The following is an 18,109-nucleotide window of genomic DNA, read 5'->3' as shown; positions in this document are numbered from 1 at the left end:
GTGGTGAGAAAATTTAGCTTCATCAAGGTCTTTTAAAACCAAATCTTTGAACACCGTGATGTTGCTACTTTTCACACCTTGGGGATTAAACAGTGAGGCATTTTTTAAAGTGGTGTGAGTATATGGAGAAACTTGGTAACTGGTGTAGTTTCTTTCCTTGGCATTTGACAAAAAGTGCCTTTTTACATTTAACTTTCTAACAAATTTGTGCACATCTATAAATGTGTCAAATTTGTTAATGCCTTTCTTTGGTGCATATTTTAAGCCTTTATCCAGGGTGCGTTGTTCTGAGTCTGTTAGTGTGACTCCACTCAGGTTAAAGATGCCCTGCCCTTTCATCTTTTCCTTTTTCCTGGAGTCACCTCCCCTGCACCCCCTTGTTTTTTTCTTTTGCCTTTGTTGTGGCCCTTCCCTAAAAAACCCCTCGGTTTTTGGCTGATGGGGGTATTGTTATGATGATTATATTGGTGTTCATATTCATCATCTTCACTCTCATCTGTGTCCTCTTGTAAAGATTCATATCTATTATTGGACACTAAATGTCTTGGATCTTGATAAGAAGGTCCAAGATAGTTACCTTCATAATCTAGAGAAAGTTTTCTAGATTTAGGGGAGGGTGAAGTCCGTTGTCTAGAAGCAGATCTAGAACCTTCCTCCTCCCATCTTAGATTTTTGGTCTGAGGACGGGTGTTCCCTTTACCACTTTTCCCTTTCGCTTTAGTAGATTGGGAAAGGGGTTTCTCCTTTAAAGGTTTAAATTTGGAATGTTGAACTCCAGACGTAGAAGGTACCGGATCTCCCGCAGGGGGGAGTTTCCGGCTGATGGAATGTAAATTTTCCTGTGTTTCTCCAGATTTTGGAGTATCACCTTCAACATTAGATAAAGCACTAGTGGCTAAACTAGGTGTCTCCCCAGTGTTCAATTGCCACTTAAACACCTGGGTAGACTTATAGTCATCCACATCTCGAAAGTACTTTTTTCTTTTCTTTCTTTTCTGTTCCTCCTCCTCCATGGCGAGGATCTCTTTTAATTCTTGTGTATACATCTTATAAGCCTCTTCTTCTTTGAATGGTGTCAGTTTCTCCTTGATTTCTAAAATCTCCTTATTGAGTCTAAGAGTTTTCCTTCTCTTTCTATCAACAAGGAAACTTAGCAGGCTAATGCCTGCACCATTGAAGAACTGACTCCACTCTAGAAGTTCCATATCCCCCTGGTCGGGCTTAATGTTCCACCTGAGGCTCCGGGGAACCATTTTTTCTTCTATATATCTCTCAAGGAAGATTATATCCCATGTGGCATGTAACTCTGCCACCATTACATTTTTAAGTCGCATGAATATTCCCCTGAGATCAGTGGATTCTGGTTTGGTCCTAATGAACACATTGTCCACTGCTAGTTTGCGGGAACTGTGGTATTCAAAAACATCCATTCCCGGAAAGGAACGCAGCTACCTGTGAGCGTGTAGGGTTGTTGTAAATGTAAATGTTGTAAATTCGCCTCACCTACCAGTTCAGTGAGGTTTCCATCAACTTCCTAGATCTCATCATCTATAGGATAGGATGTAAGTTCGGCACTAAGACATTCTTTAAACCCACCGATAAAAACGGGTTTATCCCCCTTGATAGCTGCCATCATCCCAATTGGCTAACCTCGGTTCCCACCAGTCAGTTTAGGAGGATCCGCCGTAATTGCACGGACCCCCATGACTTTGAGGTACAGAGTAACATACTGAAGGATAGATTCTTGGAAAAGGGATTTAAGAAAGAAACTTTGGAACAAAATATCCTTCAAGTTAAAGATCTACCACAAGGAGAACTGGTGGTTCCCAAACCCAAACAAAAAGGGGCCTTTTCCAAATTTGAATATGCCTTTATCACCTCCTTTTCTACTGGATATAGATGGGTTAATCGTACTTTCCGTAAGTATTGGCATATTCTCAGGGGAGACAAAATATTGGGACCCAATCTTCCCGAAAGACCTCCCATCATTTACAAGAGGGCCAGGAACCTAAAAGACCTGATTGCCCCTACTCCAGTCGAAAAGCCTGCTATCCCTAAAATGTTTTCTAATCTAAAAGGTTTTTTCCCTTGTAAGAAATGCCGTGTATGCAAAGAGTTAAAAACCCAAAGAACGAAAACCTTTTACTGGACTGTAACCAAGAAGGAATATGATATCAAAAACTTCGTCACCTGCCACAGCAAAGGAGTTGTATATCTCCTAACATGTGGATGTGGTTTGCAATACGTTGGGAGAACCATCAGGACTCCAAGTATTAGAATCGGGGAGCACCTCACCAACATATCAACTGGTTTCCCTGGACATAGTCTCTCAGCTCATCACGACAAATGCCATCAACAAAGCTATTCACAATTGAAAGCTGTCGTGATTGAGGGTTACTCCCCCCATTGGAGGGGAAGTGACATGAAGAGAACCATCTCTTGTAATGGTGGCAGAGTTACATGCCGCATGGGATATAATCTTCCTTGAGAGATATATAGAAGAAAAAATGGTTCCCCGGAGCCTCAGGTGGAACATTAACCCCGACCAGGGGGATATGGAACTTGTAGAGTGGAGTCAGTTCTTCAATGGTGCAGGCATTAGCCTGCTAAGTTTCCTTGTTGATAGAAAGAGAAGGAAAACTCTTAGACTCAATAAGGAGATTTTAGAAATCAAGGAGAAACTGACACCATTCAAAGAAGAAGAGGCTTATAAGATGTATACACAAGAATTAAAAGAGATCCTCGCCATGGAGGAGGAGGAACAGAAAAGAAAGAAAAGAAAAAAGTACTTTCGAGATGTGGATGACTATAAGTCTACCCAGGTGTTTAAGTGGCAATTGAACACTGGGGAGACACCTAGTTTAGCCACTAGTGCTTTATCTAATGTTGAAGGTGATACTCCAAAATCTGGAGAAACACAGGAAAATTTACATTCCATCAGCCGGAAAGTCCCCCCTGCGGGAGATCCGGTACCTTCTACGTCTGGAGTTCAACATTCCAAATTTAAACCTTTAAAGGAGAAACCCCTTTCCCAATCTACCAAAGCGAAAGGGAAAAGTGGTAAAGGGAACACCCGTCCTCAGACCAAAAATCTAAGATGGGAGGAGGAAGGTTCTAGATCTGCTTCTAGACAACGGACTTCACCCTCCCCTAAATCTAGAAAACTTTCTCTAGATTATGAAGGTAACTATCTTGGACCTTCTTATCAAGATCCAAGACATTTAGTGTCCAATAATAGATATGAATCTTTACAAGAGGACACAGATGAGAGTGAAGATGATGAATATGAACACCAATATAATCATCATAACAATACCCCCATCAGCCAAAAACCGAGGGGTTTTTTAGGGAAGGGCCACAACAAAGGCAAAAGAAAAAAACAAGGGGGTGCAGGGGAGGTGACTCCAGGAAAAAGGAAAAGATGAAAGGGCAGGGCATCTTTAACCTGAGTGGAGTCACACTAACAGACTCAGAACAACGCACCCTGGATAAAGGCTTAAAATATGCACCAAAGAAAGGCATTAACAAATTTGACACATTTATAGATGTGCACAAATTTGTTAGAAAGTTAAATGTAAAAAGGCACTTTTTGTCAAATGCCAAGGAAAGAAACTACACCAGTTACCAAGTTTCTCCATATACTCACACCACTTTAAAAAATGCCTCACTGTTTAATCCCCAAGGTGTGAAAAGTAGCAACATCACGGTGTTCAAAGATTTGGTTTTAAAAGACCTTGATGAAGCTAAATTTTCTCACCACCCCCAGAAAGATCTGATGACAGGAGTCAAGTCATTATGTGAGCGTAAAGATCTAATTATACGCCCAGCTGACAAGGGAGGTGGGGTTGTGCTGCTTAAGAAAGATGACTACATAGAGGAGATGGACCGTTTGTTGTCTGATAGCGACACATATCGGATCCTTCCGAACGACCCAACCTATTCATACAAGAAAAAACTTGAACGTTTAGTCTTGAGAGGTTATGAAGAGGGCATTCTCAATGAAAAGGAGAAAGAACATCTAGTTCCCTTAGCCCCAAGAATTCCACTTATCTATTATTTACCCAAGGTCCACAAAAGTTTATTAAAACCCCCTGGACGACCAATAATAAGTGGTATAGATTCAGTCACCTCACGTATAGGGAAATACGTCGACCATTTCCTCCAACCCTCAGTGCAGCAAACCCCAGCGTTCCTCACAAATACATCCCAGTGTATCCAGGAACTTACCAGCTTGGAGGTAGACGGTGACATATTGATGGTGACAGCGGACGTTTCATCCCTGTACACCATCATACCTCACCAGATGGGATACGAAGCTGTCAGCACCTTCCTTGACAACAACTATGATCTCCCAGTCAGACAAAAAGTGTTCATTCTGGAATTATTACAATTCGGAATGGAACACAACTATTTCTACTATGGTGGGAACTTCTATCTGCAACAGACTGGCGTGGCGATGGGAGCCAAATTTGCTCCCAGCCTAGCCAATTTATTTATGGCACTATGGGAGGATCGCAACATCTATGAGAACAGAGAATCTAATATCTTCCTTTGGAGAAGATATATAGATGATGTCTTACTGCTGTGGAAAGGTGACATCTCTTCCCTTAAACTTTTTATGGACCGACTGAACTGTAATGACTGGGGTATTCGCCTCACCTACCAGTTCAGTGAGGTTTCCATCAACTTCCTAGATCTCATCATCTATAGGATAGGATGTAAGTTCGGCACTAAGACATTCTTTAAACCCACCGATAAAAACGGGTTTATCCCCCTTGATAGCTGCCATCATCCCAATTGGCTAACCTCGGTTCCCACCAGTCAGTTTAGGAGGATCCGCCGTAATTGCACGGACCCCCATGACTTTGAGGTACAGAGTAACATACTGAAGGATAGATTCTTGGAAAAGGGATTTAAGAAAGAAACTTTGGAACAAAATATCCTTCAAGTTAAAGATCTACCACAAGGAGAACTGGTGGTTCCCAAACCCAAACAAAAAGGGGCCTTTTCCAAATTTGAATATGCCTTTATCACCTCCTTTTCTACTGGATATAGATGGGTTAATCGTACTTTCCGGAAGTATTGGCATATTCTCAGGGGAGACAAAATATTGGGACCCAATCTTCCCGAAAGACCTCCCATCATTTACAAGAGGGCCAGGAACCTAAAAGACCTGATTGCCCCTACTCCAGTCGAAAAGCCTGCTATCCCTAAAATGTTTTCTAATCTAAAAGGTTTTTTCCCTTGTAAGAAATGCCATGTATGCAAAGAGTTAAAAACCCAAAGAACGAAAACCTTTTACTCGACTGTAACCAAGAAGGAATATGATATCCAAAACTTCGTCACCTGCCACAGCAAAGGAGTTGTATATCTCCTAACATGTGGATGTGGTTTGCAATACGTTGGGAGAACCATCAGGACTCCAAGTATTAGAATCGGGGAGCACCTCACCAACATATCAACTGGTTTCCCTGGACATAGTCTCTCAGCTCATCACGACAAATGCCATCAACAAAGCTATTCACAATTGAAAGCTGTCGTGATTGAGGGTTACTCCCCCCATTGGAGGGGAAGTGACATGAAGAGAACCATCTCTAGGCGTGAAACGTTTTGGATACATGAATTAAAATGTTACCAGCCCTGGGGTATGAATGCGGAATGGGACATTAATGCCCACATCAATAATGACTAGTCCCCTTATACATATTGGGCATGATAACATTCTTATCCACTGTCTTTCTTCTGGTTACCTTTCTTTCCTTCCCCGTTCCTTTCTCCTTTAAGATAATTAAACCATAACTAGTGGCGTTTTTGTATATGTCTATAAATTTATGTTTGTGATTTTTATCACTGGAATTCCAATGCTAGTGATATATACAATGGTTGGAGGGTGGAGATTTTCATTGCGACCCATGCCAACAAATTGCCCAAATTTTATGGCCTTTTATATATTTTTTTATAATTTTTAAATTTTTTTAATTTCTAAAATTTTAATATTTGAACCATTGTTTCACATGGTGCCTATATATAACTTTGTGGCCATTTCATTAACCATTCCTTTGAGGTAATTCCCCAAGGATGATTTAATAATTTAAAAACTATACTCTTTTAATTTTTTTAGTTCGTGCTTTTATCTAAATATATACAGTTTTTGCCTTTTAATAAAATAAAGTATTTCTTTAAGAGCCTAATTAAGAAGGTAAGATATGGCTACATCGCTTGCCTTCGCTTTGGAAAAGACACTCTGAGCATCGCAAGATTGTAAAAGTTTGCTCTTTCCATATCCCGGTGTCACTGACAAGGTGTCTTGTTTACATCCGCTGCTATTGGCCAGGGAGGACACCGGAAGGACGTCATAACATTTCCGGGTCCTCGGGTTGATCCATTCTGATTGGTTGACCCCGTGACCGGAAGTACGTCATTACACTTCCGAGTCCCCGCCGCGGCCGCACCGGAAGTCTCCACCAGCCAAACTATTTACGAGAGATGTAGACAGCACGGCTACAGCTCCAGTCCCAGAAGCCGACTCATCAGTGGAAACGCGTCGGGGGGAGCTAGCCGTGTTGTCACCAGTCTTGGACCGTACTGCAGACGTCCGGGACTATCCTGTACACGCTGTTTTTTCATCTGGAAATTGTAAGTGTCATTTCACCTGCTTTTGCTAATAAACTGAAGGTAATGCACTATAGTCCCCTCTTCTTTTTTGGGCACGATCTTTTGGCACTATCCCCCTGCTTGGAAGCCTATAGATCCTCTCAATCTGGAAGCAGCTAGCTGATCTATTCTTCTGAGAATCGTATCATCTATTTGAGAAGTTTGGACCTCCGGATAAATACAGTATATACTCACATCTCTCCACATTGTGGTAAGAGTCCACTCCTATCACTGGGTGTTCACAGTGCATCTGAGATTACTTTTATTCACTTTGGATCACAGTCTGGGATGAGGCCCCACCCACCTCCCATCACTCCCTAACCTTCACCTTTTTTGGACTGAAAGACTTTATATATATTTTCTTATTTTTCATAGTCTTTTGGATACACAGGTTGTGCACTTACTGCTGACCAAGCAGACATTTCACATGAACATTTGTGTTCTTTTTATGTTGTTTAGCGCACTTTTGTAATTTATGCTTCATATATTACCACCCCTTCACAATCAATTTACCTTACAGTGCTGCTTTCACCTTTTTTCATCCTGCCACTAGGTTCGCGCACCTATTTTTCCTCATTTACAATATATTTACTACGAAATGCAATATGACATCTCCAGGTGGCAGATGCATAAAGTATTAAATTAACAACTGTGTATACAATGCAATGACAAGGAGCTATAGCAACAAAAAAAGAATGAAGTTAAATGCTTTAAATACAACTATTACATCAAACAAGAACAAATGAGCTAGTTCAATAACGCAGTACAAATACCAAAAATACCAAAAACAAAAATACTGTAATATAGCAACCAATTATAAATGGATCTGACAACAGCACACATAACTCTGAATAGCTCATATGTGTCTACACAATTAATGTAGAATTTTGCCATACTGTATATGTTTTGCTTTTCATATCAGAACTGGTCAGGATATTCAAATATATTATATATAACAAGCAATAAAACAAGCTCCCACTTAATAATAACACTTATTGTTTGGTTCGCTTGGAAGAGTGGTATACCTCTGAACTTTGACTTTTCTCAATTGTGTCTTTTTATTTATTTTCGAGAACACTTCCTATATTCAATGTTATTATCCTTGTCTATGAATCCATATTCTATTTAAAACTAAGGCTAAGTTCACAGTTGTTTGTATGTGTTTGACTCATGGTTGCAGTGCAGCCCTGATGACTTGAATGAGTAAGTTTGAGAAGCGGTGCCCCCTGTTATCTTGACATGCCACCTGAAATTTGCCACAGCCCGCTATGGCTGTATGGTAGGCTTTGGGGTGCATGATAAAACTTCAGCTCGACCACCTACTTTTACTTTTACTACCCCTAACTAATTACACAGTCACTTTGATCTTCAATGTTTACCATAGCAACTCTTTTACTTTTATTTCTGCAGCTCAGCACATAGTGATCACCCTCCCAGCAGTGAGTCATCAGACTTCTTCTAATCTCTTAAATAAACACACAGAGCAAGTACACAGGATGAGGGGAGAATAGAGTGCTGAGGTAAGTGATCTACAGCCAGTTGAGAGGCCCTCCACTGTCAGAACTGGCATGTGGGAACCCAGGCCAGTTTACTTCCCCGAAAGACCCAGCTACTTCCCAAATGCTACCAGTTGTAGTGGGTGGCTCCCATGTGTCCTCGGGCCCTGGACCCCTACAGCTGTTTACCTTGCTTACCAGAGCTACCCTGGACTTCACTAAGAGGGATGCTTTATTTCTGGCACCTCAGTTATTTGTCTGTACTAGCAGTATGCTTAAACTGTATATATATTAAACTAAAATGAGAGGACACATAGGGATGAAAGAGGGACAGAGGGACTTTTTTTTTCAAAATATAGACAGTCCCTTCCAATCTGGGTTAGTTGGGAGCTATGGCAGGGTAAGCAAATTAAGCTCCACATTTTTAACTAAGTATCTTGCATACATGTACATTTTTCCTTGTATGGTGCATACTGTATAGCTTTGTTTATGTATAGAAATGATAACTTGAAATGTTATAAAAAGATGTCAGCCAGGAATTTTTGTTTTCTAATTGACGGTATTCTGTGCCCTTGGCAGCGTGAGGAGAGACTTGTAGAAAATATAGTGCAGAGCAAATATGTATGAGAGAGCGCCACTGAGTGGAAAGATGCTAGAGAGACATAAGGAAAATGACCCCGATAGTAACTGTCTGACATACACAAAAATATGATGATCATTAATGGGATTGTTCAGGGACAGTAAGCCACAGTAGCTAGCCATATCAATACTAAGGCACAGGATATGTAATTAGGTAGTAAAAGAAATGCTGGAGACAGGGGTGACTTTTACCTTTTCAGCTTTTGGGGATGGAAAGGAGGGGCTCATCTTGGCACAGTATGTACTTAAAGGTCCCACCACTAGCCCTAGTTACACAGACTATAAGTAGGGTGCCCACGTGTCCCGGATTGCCTGGGACTGTCTCCCTAAATTGTCATCTCTATCCTGGGTCCCGGGCACCTTCATTCCGGTACAATACAATGTCCCAAAATGAAAGAGGGGACACAACCACCCTGCTAACTACATTGTCTGAACTGGTTGCTAGGGCTGCCCCGCCTGGCATCTAGCAACCAGTGACGTCACAGATAATCAGCGTGAGGCTGGTCGCTGGGGCCCATGCCTAGTGCTGCCAGCGGGCGGCATGCAGCAGGAACTGGTCATCGGTGTGATCTTCCATATTCTCCAGGAGGACTACAATGTCTCCATCTCCACCCACCTTCTTCTCCAGGGCCTGCTGCCCAGCCACATGTAGAGGGACTGGGAGTGACGGCAGCCGGGACTGGTGTCCCTGTGAGTGTGATCATTTGTGCTTATGTGTGCTGCTGGCTCAGATCTATGGCTGCCTGACTTCTCCTCCTCCTCCTCCCAGTGGGATCAAGTAGGTCAGTGTAGAGATTAGGTAGGTTAGTGTAGTATTTAGTGTAGGGATCAGGTTGGTCAGTGTAGTGGACAGGTTGGTCAGTGTAGGTGTCAGGTAGGTCAATGTAAGGGTCAGTGTAGGGATCAGGTTGGTCAGTGTAGTGGACAGGTTGGTCAGTGTAGGTGTCAGGTAGGTCAATGTAAGGGTCAGTGTAGGGATCAGGTTGGTCAGTGTAGTGGACAGGTTGGTCAGTGTAGTTGGCAGGTAGGTCAGTGTAGTGGACAGTGTAGGAATCAGGTATGTCAGTGTAGGAATCAGGTCAGTGTAGTGGTTAGTGTAGGAATCAGGTCAGTGTAGTGGCCAGTATAGGAATCAGGTAGGTTAGTGTAGTTGTCAGGTAGGTCAGTGTCGGAATCAGGTAGGTCGGTGTAGTGGTAAGTGTAGGAATCAGGTAGGTCAGTGCAGTGGACAGGTAGGTCAGTGTAGTAGGCAGTGTAGTGGACAGGTAGGTCAGTGTAGTGGTAAGTGTAGGAATCAGGTAGGTCAGTGTAATGGTCAGTATTGGAATCAGGTAGGTTAGTGAAGTGGTCAGGTAAGTCATTGTAGTGGGTCAGGTAGGTCAGTGTAGTGGTCAGTGTAGGGATCAGGTTGGTCAGTGTTGTGGTCAGGTAGGTCAGTGTAGTGGACAGGTAGGTCAGTGTAGTGGCCAGTGTAGGAATCAGGTAGGTTAGTGTAATGGTCAGGTAGGTCAGTGTAGGAATCAAGTAGGTCAGTGTAGTGGTCAGTGTAGTGGACAGGTGGGTCAGTATATGTACAGTTTTTACTCCAGATCCCTCAGGTCATTTGTAGTGTAAAGTACGGGGTTTTTTATACAACTTTGGTGCCATAGATATAAAGAGCGTTTGTTTCATGTATGTTAGCCTAATAATGAAGGAATAATTACACTCTTTGAATCCTAGTGGCCATCTGCAGCTGCAATGTTAGGCTAACATACATGAAACAAATGCTGTTTATATCTAAGGCACTAAAGTTGCTTATAAAGCCTGCTCTGCTCTCGAGCACGGCCACCCAGCGACGTCACATGGTGGCACCGCCCCCTTGTGACATCACAGACTGGTGCATGCTAGGGGAGTATCCCTGAATGACAGTTTGAAAATGTGGTCACCCTAACTATAAGGCCTTGTACACACGGGGAGTTTAGTCCAGCTACATGAGATCCTGGTATTTTGCTGTGGGCAGAAGGCAAAGGTACAGTACCCTGCCCCGCTGCCAGTTGCTGAAATCTGCTGTGATTGGATGGTGCACAGAGCGGTACTAATATTTAGGGCAGTATGCACCCAAAGACTAATACCCAGGAAGCAAGCAGTCTGTCTTTTGTACCAGTGGATAAAAATAACAAATACAATTATTTACAGCTTAGAAGAAATTATTGGTGTACTATAATACTTCAGTACAGTTATCTTTTAACTTCCCTCTCGGCACAAAGTGTTATACTTACCTGTCCCCACTCCTGACAGGTCTTCAGTTTTGGAAAGCCCAATGGACAGCGATGTTTAAAGTGATACTAAAGCAAATCTTTATTTTTATACCTATTTCATCTTTTTTTTTTTTTTAATTAAAAGTTATATACAAATCAGTTATATAGTTTAATCAACTATCCGTACCCTATTAACACTTTTGGTGTCTAACTCTATGATGATCTGTCCGAAACATCTCCTATGGATGGCTCATATAGTTCTTCATGTTTTTAATTTCAGCTGGTGTGCATATAACCTTTCAAGGGCATATAAGTCATCAATACATCTTGAGCCTTAAACAATAAATCAGTAAATATTCCCTGCTTTTTGGACATTGGAGATTTTCTTTGGAATAGCTACACTGTCTATATCTTCAAGGTATTTGATTACCCATAGATATTTATCAACACCCTATGGGAGTTGGACTTGCTGACAAATGTTTAAATATACTTTTGTGTATTGGACCTGAGTCCTCTTATACTGTATATGAATACATATTTTACAGGTGCTTTGTCACTGCAAGATGGTCCCTATTTGCACTTTAAAGCGGAGCTCCACCCAGAAGGGGAAGCTCTGCTTGTTTGCACCCTTGCCCCCTCCACTGCCACATTTGGCTCTGAGGAAGGGGGCTCACCCCCGAAATGCGTCAGCCTAGCCACAGCAGTCTCATGCGGTACACTGCATGCCATTCAGCATCGTGCAGTACCTTGGCTACCTTGGGGATTATATGTATATCATGTTAATGTGTGTATATTCACACCTGCTTTGTGAGTATAATGTATACTTTTTAATATTTTAATAAATGTTTTTAGTGGTAATGCACTAGGTCGGTGCGCCCCTTTTCTTTTTGTTGTTGTTTCCCAGTTGGTTTCGGATACCCTTGATCCTGAGGGGGCAGCAAGACCACAAGTTTTATCCACTCAAGTCTGAAGTATCCCTTTTCCCTCCGTCATATTTTACTCGAGCGCAGGAGAATTGTTCTTCACTTTCTGTTTCCCTTACTCTAGATGCTGGTGCCGGCATCCAAAGCCAATTGAAGAATTGGCTTGGGGTGCCAACATTGCGAGATCCCTGGACAGGTAAGTGCCCTCATATTAAAAATCAGCATCTACGGTATTTGTAGCTCTTTCTGAATTTTTTCTGAAGGAACCTGGAGCTCCTTTTTAAGGAAATTCAGCCTAACTTTCTATGGTTAATATGGTAATACCATTGAACAATTTGCATGCTAGCACCCAGTGTATAGCTTCATGAATCACGTTAGCATTCAGCGTACTTGCCTACCTCCTCATGTTATTGCCTTTGGGGTTCATTACTGCAGGAGCGTGCCTCTCCCTCTCTTTCGAGGCATATATCCATGCGGCTTCCTGCAAGCCCCAGGGGACCCGCATTGCCGACCTTGTGGTCAAAGTGACTGGGGAGAACTCCTGGAATTCTCTTTTAAATTTCTCTGGTCTAGGTCTATTTTCCCTGTGCTAGAAGACAACTGAACCCCATGGCAAATGGAAAACATTTATTGAGGTTTGGTATTTTCTAATTGTTGTAAGATTAATATCATATGTCTTTAAATTTAGATAACATTATCCCCCTGATGAAAATCGTGCTTCTTTCAATCGTAATGTGTTGGGGTTCTTTCTGGCTGGATCACCATTTGGAAATTCTCTATAATTAAAGCGGAGTTCTTCCCCCCACCCCCCCCCCCCCACACACACACACACACACACACACACACACAAAGTGAAAAGTCAGCAGCTACAAATACTGTAGCTGCTGGCCTTTAATATTAGGACACTTACCTGTCCAGGGATCCCGTGATGTAGGCACCCCCAGCTGATTTTCGGATCGGCTCTTGGGTGCTGCCGATGCCATTCATGGTAAGAGAAACTAACAGTGAAGCCTTTCGGCTTTACAGCCAGTTCCCTACTGTGCATGTACGAAGCGCTCTACGCTTTCTAACTAGCCAAGCGGCGGAGAAAGGAGGAGGGGGCCGAACTTTTGAGGGACTTTGCTTTGGTGGAGTCTCACAGAAGTGGGAATGGGTACCTATAAAAACAGGTACCTGTTCCCCCCTCCACCCTGAAAGGTGCCAAATGTGGCACCGGAGGGGGGGAAGCAGATAAGCTGGGCTTCCACTTTTGTAATCTTTATGCTTTTGTTGTATTTGGGATATGATGATGCCAGAGCTCATATTTTAAACAATATGTTGGTTTTTATTTTTGTAAGAACAAAATTTGCATTCATTTTTGACACCTTTTGTATTTGGCTTACTTCTTGCCCCTGAGGGAATTCAGTTAATTATTTTTGCGTGTTCATTGGGGCGAGTAGCACCTCTGTTTTTTCTGATCTCCATGTGGGTTCCCTGTTTGTTTATGTTCTTGGGCTTAGGAAAAATCGAATGATCCCAGTTACCCTAACAAGCAAAGGCCCGGCTGGCTCCAAGAACTAAATTTTAGACTAGAAACGCCGCACCTTATGGCAGGATTCCTACACATTATTATTATTACTACATATAATTGCTATTTTTTTGTTTCTTTCTCTATGCTCTTTTCCCAGGCAACAGAAAACGTAGTGGTTTTGTGGCTTCTCCCCAATCAGGAAATCTCATTTATGACCTCTTCCCCTTCCTCTGCAGTGCTGGTTACTGGTATACTAGAAGCATTTTACATACACATATCTTTGAATACAGTAAATATTCTTTTTATTTTCATCACCATGGATTTGTCACTGAGGTCTGGGTTTATTAAGGTTCGGTGTTATTTTTTTCTTAATATATAGTACACGACAACATTTGTCAATGCAGATTGAAATATTTCCTGTTTCCTGTAATTTCTTTGCCTACATACCGATAGTGAAAAGATTTTGCAAGCAAATATGTGGATAAAAATGAATCCGCTACAAAAGTCACTTTCAATTTTTACATTCACCTTGCACTTGTTTTGTAATTAGCATCAGTTCTATTTATATCCCCAATCCCTTTTCAGAAAGCTGAAGAAAAACTGTATAAAGTTGAAGGCTGCTAAGTGCTAGGACAATGTACGACATAGTACATTAGTACATAGTACAACATAGTACCCAGGGATGTAGAGACCTTTTAGCGCTGCTAGTGCTGGGACAGTTAATGACTATTCATTGATTGCAACAACTTTTATTTTGGTATTTTTTTAATGTAAGATAGCAGCAGCTGTTGTCCAAATAATATCTTTCATTCTAGATATCCGTGGCGCTGGGTATGGTTTTACATTTATTGTTTTATCACCATTTTTGATTGAGTACCCAGAGTTTATTTCCTACTATGACAGACTCAGCAACACCCTTTACCCTACTAGTTAGCAACTGTTCTTGACCATTGAAGTTACTTTGTACTGGAAGAAATTTGTGTAGGCTCATATTTTTTACTCCTTTCTGAAAATATGAGTTGCTTGTCTGTCTCTTAAGCTGGTCATACACTTTCTCTCTTGCTGCCCCGCTAACTAAACAAGTGAAATCTATCGATCCCCCCATCCACACTAAAACAGCATGGATGGATGAATCTGCAGTGCCAGCTATTGTATTCTGACAACTGGCAGAATACCTGAACAGTGACTGCGTCTGATTGAATGCTGTTCAGCCGAGGAAGGCAACCAGGTGTTTCCCACAAAATTAATTTCAGCCACTTCAGTAGGAATAGGCTAAAATTTGATCCATGTATGGCGAGCTATCAAATATGCATGCAAGCAAAGTATGGCCCCTTTCACACGGGCTTTCCAATCAGGTGGTCGTCCTGTCAGTTTTTTCAGGCGGACCTGATCGGATGCTCCATGCACCTCTATGGGGCAGCGGATATCAGCGGTGACATCTCCGCTGACACGCGCTGCTCTCCGATCCGCTGTGGTCCGTGAAATCCAGACGGATGGAAACCCTATTTTCCATCCATCTGGAGGAATGGATTGGATGAAAACGGGATCTGACAGCTCCATCTCTGTAATCCACCTGCTTAGCGGGGATCAGCGGATCGATCTCTGCTGAGCAAAATGGAGTCCGTCGGGCGGAAAGCCCGTGAGAAAGGACCCTATCGGTGAAGCTAGAACAACAGATCGGCACACTTGTTCTAGATCAGTGCCTCAGAAAGTATTGAACCCATTGGATCAGCATGACAGCTAGGCTACTTACAATTTCAAAAGGAAAGGTCAGCAATGACAGACTTTGTATCTCCACATTACAGGATTCCCTAGACAGATGAAGGTAGGTCATCTAATAATCTTGGGACCTCAAAAATATATTTGCATGTTGGGTGTTGAGGACATGAACCAATTGGTGTTGTGTGCAATCAGTGTAAAGCCTGGTACACACTAATAGTTTTTTCGTTCAACGGGTTGAATGAAAAAAGAACTGACAGCTCTGGTCCAGGCCACTGTACTAATGATCCGGCGAAAGTACAGCGATCTCCCCCACTAAGTTGTTGTATTCTGATGGGGGAGGGCCCCCCACAAGAACACTCCAGTCAGCTGCTGGTTTTTTTCAGCATGCTCGTCCGACAGAATCGATGATGGTTTGATAAAGCAAGCTTAGTCTGGTGAAAGGCGTCATCCTTTTGTTCCCTGCATGATGCCTGTTACATCCTGTGCCTTTTTTTAACTTTATCAATAAATTCTGATTGCATCCTTTGGAAAGTGCAACCATTCCTCTATTCTTCTCGTCAGACAGAAGCTGGCCGAACGACCGACTTCTGTGGGACCTACTGACATACACACAGGCCAAATTTTGGATGTTTTTTGTAGAACTAGCCAATGTCTCCGACATTCGGCCAGTGTGTACGGGGCTTAAAGGACATGAGTCAACTGGTGCTCTGTGCAATGGGTGTTAAGAACATGAGTCAACTGATGCACTGTACAGTGGGTGTAAAGGACATAAGCCAAATGGTGCTGTGTGCAATGGGTGTAACAGACATGAGTCAACCGGTGCTCTGTGCAATGGGTGTAAAGGACATGAGCCAACTGGTGCGCTGTGTAATAGGTGTAAAGCACATGAGCCAAATGGTGCCTTTGTGCAATGGGTGTAAAGGACATGAGCCAACTGGTGCCCTGTGCAATGGGTGTAAAGCACATGAGCCAACTGATGCTCTGTGCAATGCGTGTGAAGGACATGAACCAGTTAGTGCTCTGTGCAATGGATGTAAAGGACCTGAGCAAACTGGTGCTCTGTGCAATGGGTGTAAAGGACATGAGCCGAATGGTGTTCTGTGCAATGGGTGTAAAGGACATGAGCCGAATGGTGTTCTGTGCAATGGGTGTAAAGGACATGAGCCAACTGGTGCTCTGTATAATGGGTGTAAAGGACATGATCCAACTGGTGCTCTGTGCAATGGATGTAAAGGACATGTGTCAACTGGTGCTCTGTTTAATGAGTGTAAAGGACATGAGCCAATTGGTGCTCTGTGCAATGGGTGTAAAGGACATGAGCCAACTGGTGCTCTGTGTAATGAGTGTAAAGGACATGAGCCAATTGGTGCTCTGTGCAATGGGTGTAAAGGACATGAGCCAACTGGTGCTCTCTGCAATGGATGTAAAGGACATGGGTCAACTGATGCTCTGTGCAATAACACACATACTTCTATTGCACAGAAGCATTATTTATTCCCCCTCTCTAGGTAACTTATACAAGGTAATTCTCACCCAATAACCAGAAGTGTTGCGCTCATCCATCCCTAGTCTATGGGTACCTTCCCACAGTACCATTTCTTCTTTTTCGGGTAATAGGTAATTGGCTGAATTGAAATTTCCTGGCATATGATATTGTTTCCCTGAGATAGCCCAAGATCACAATAAATATGGTGCTTTATACAGTATACCTTCCATAGGTTTAATAAAGAAAAGTGACTTCAGTAGATACACTCACAATGCCTACATTTGATAGGATCTATAAGGCTACAATCACAGTTATGCATTTTCCCGTGATGTCTTTACGATTGAAATCAATGAAAGCACATGAAATCACATCTCATTGTGCATCAGCAACATGTCCTGTTGCACTTTTTTAACATGCCTTGCAGTGCAGTTTGTATTCAATGTCAAAGCCTGTAATAATACACATCAAACACACACTGACGTGCATCATGATGCGTTTTTGTTTGCCTTTTGACGTGCATAAATGCTTTTTAGGACTTGCATTGAGGTTCATTTTGATAGGTTTCTATTTATTCCAATAAAAGACTAATCAAGCAAAAATGAAAGGAGTCTAGCCTAAAGCTTTTCCTGTTGTGTTATCCTGAATTATATGGGACAGTTCAGTTTCTTTCCAGTGTAGTGCACACATTGAGAAAGTGAGTTAAATATTAACAGTATGTATCAGCTGTGCCTGCACTGCCTGCCAGTCACATGAATCCTGCACAGTATAGACAACATTTCAGTCCTTACCTTTGCAGTCCCCTGGGATTCTCCTTTGGGATACCCTGTGTTTGGGTGGAGCAGGCTCTTGGGTTCCGTCTAAGCAGCTGTCAGATGATAGAATACCAGGAAACTATTTCCCTTTATCCGGGTTGTGCTTCTAAAGCTGTGCTGGTGGTACAAACACAGGCTGCTTGTAGGCAAAGTCCACCAGCTTTAAAGGAGAGATTTTCCTAGACTTACTAGAGGGGGGTTGAGGAGGAGATTGTGCTGTTAACACTTAGCATAGCAATTGCTGTCAACAAGGTAGAAGGGAATGGTGTAGAACAGATAACAGCAGCATCTGGTTTGACATGATATTAAACCTGTTGCTGAGAAAAGAAAGGGATAAATAAGCTGGGGAGAAAAACTAAAAATAGGCATATTTTCATTTGACTTTGGTAACATATAGAGGCATATAAAATATAGCTAGAATGACAAGCAAAAGCAATGGCTATTAATAATATAGGGGTAGAGATGCAATGTTACTAATGATGTAGGGATGGAGACTCTAGGCAACGTTACTGGTACAATTTGTATTTGATCCCATGCTGATTTTGTACATTTGACCACTGACATAGAAATGATCAGTCTATAATTTTAATGGTAGGTTTATTTAACAGCGAGAGACAGAAAAACAACGAA

General features: G+C 42.2%; 1 protein-coding gene across 1 annotated transcript in view; it reads right to left on the bottom strand.

Moving 5' to 3' along the window:
• The window catches only part of RDH5 (retinol dehydrogenase 5), a 75,900-nt gene extending 58,157 nt beyond the window's left edge, over positions 1–17,743 (bottom strand). Inside the window, exon 1 of the mRNA XM_082248456.1 lies at positions 17,456–17,743. The gene's annotated coding sequence lies outside the window, so the exon portion shown is untranslated. The remainder of the gene's footprint in view (positions 1–17,455) is intronic.
• Positions 17,744–18,109: the final 366 nt, after the last annotated feature.

Source organism: Pelophylax lessonae, assembly GCF_965119305.1.
Source record: "Pelophylax lessonae genome assembly, chromosome: 2".
In the NCBI taxonomy this organism is placed as follows: domain Eukaryota; kingdom Metazoa; phylum Chordata; class Amphibia; order Anura; family Ranidae; genus Pelophylax; species Pelophylax lessonae.
The sequence above is the reverse complement of the archived record's forward strand: the minus strand, read 5'-3'. Positions and strand labels throughout refer to the sequence as shown.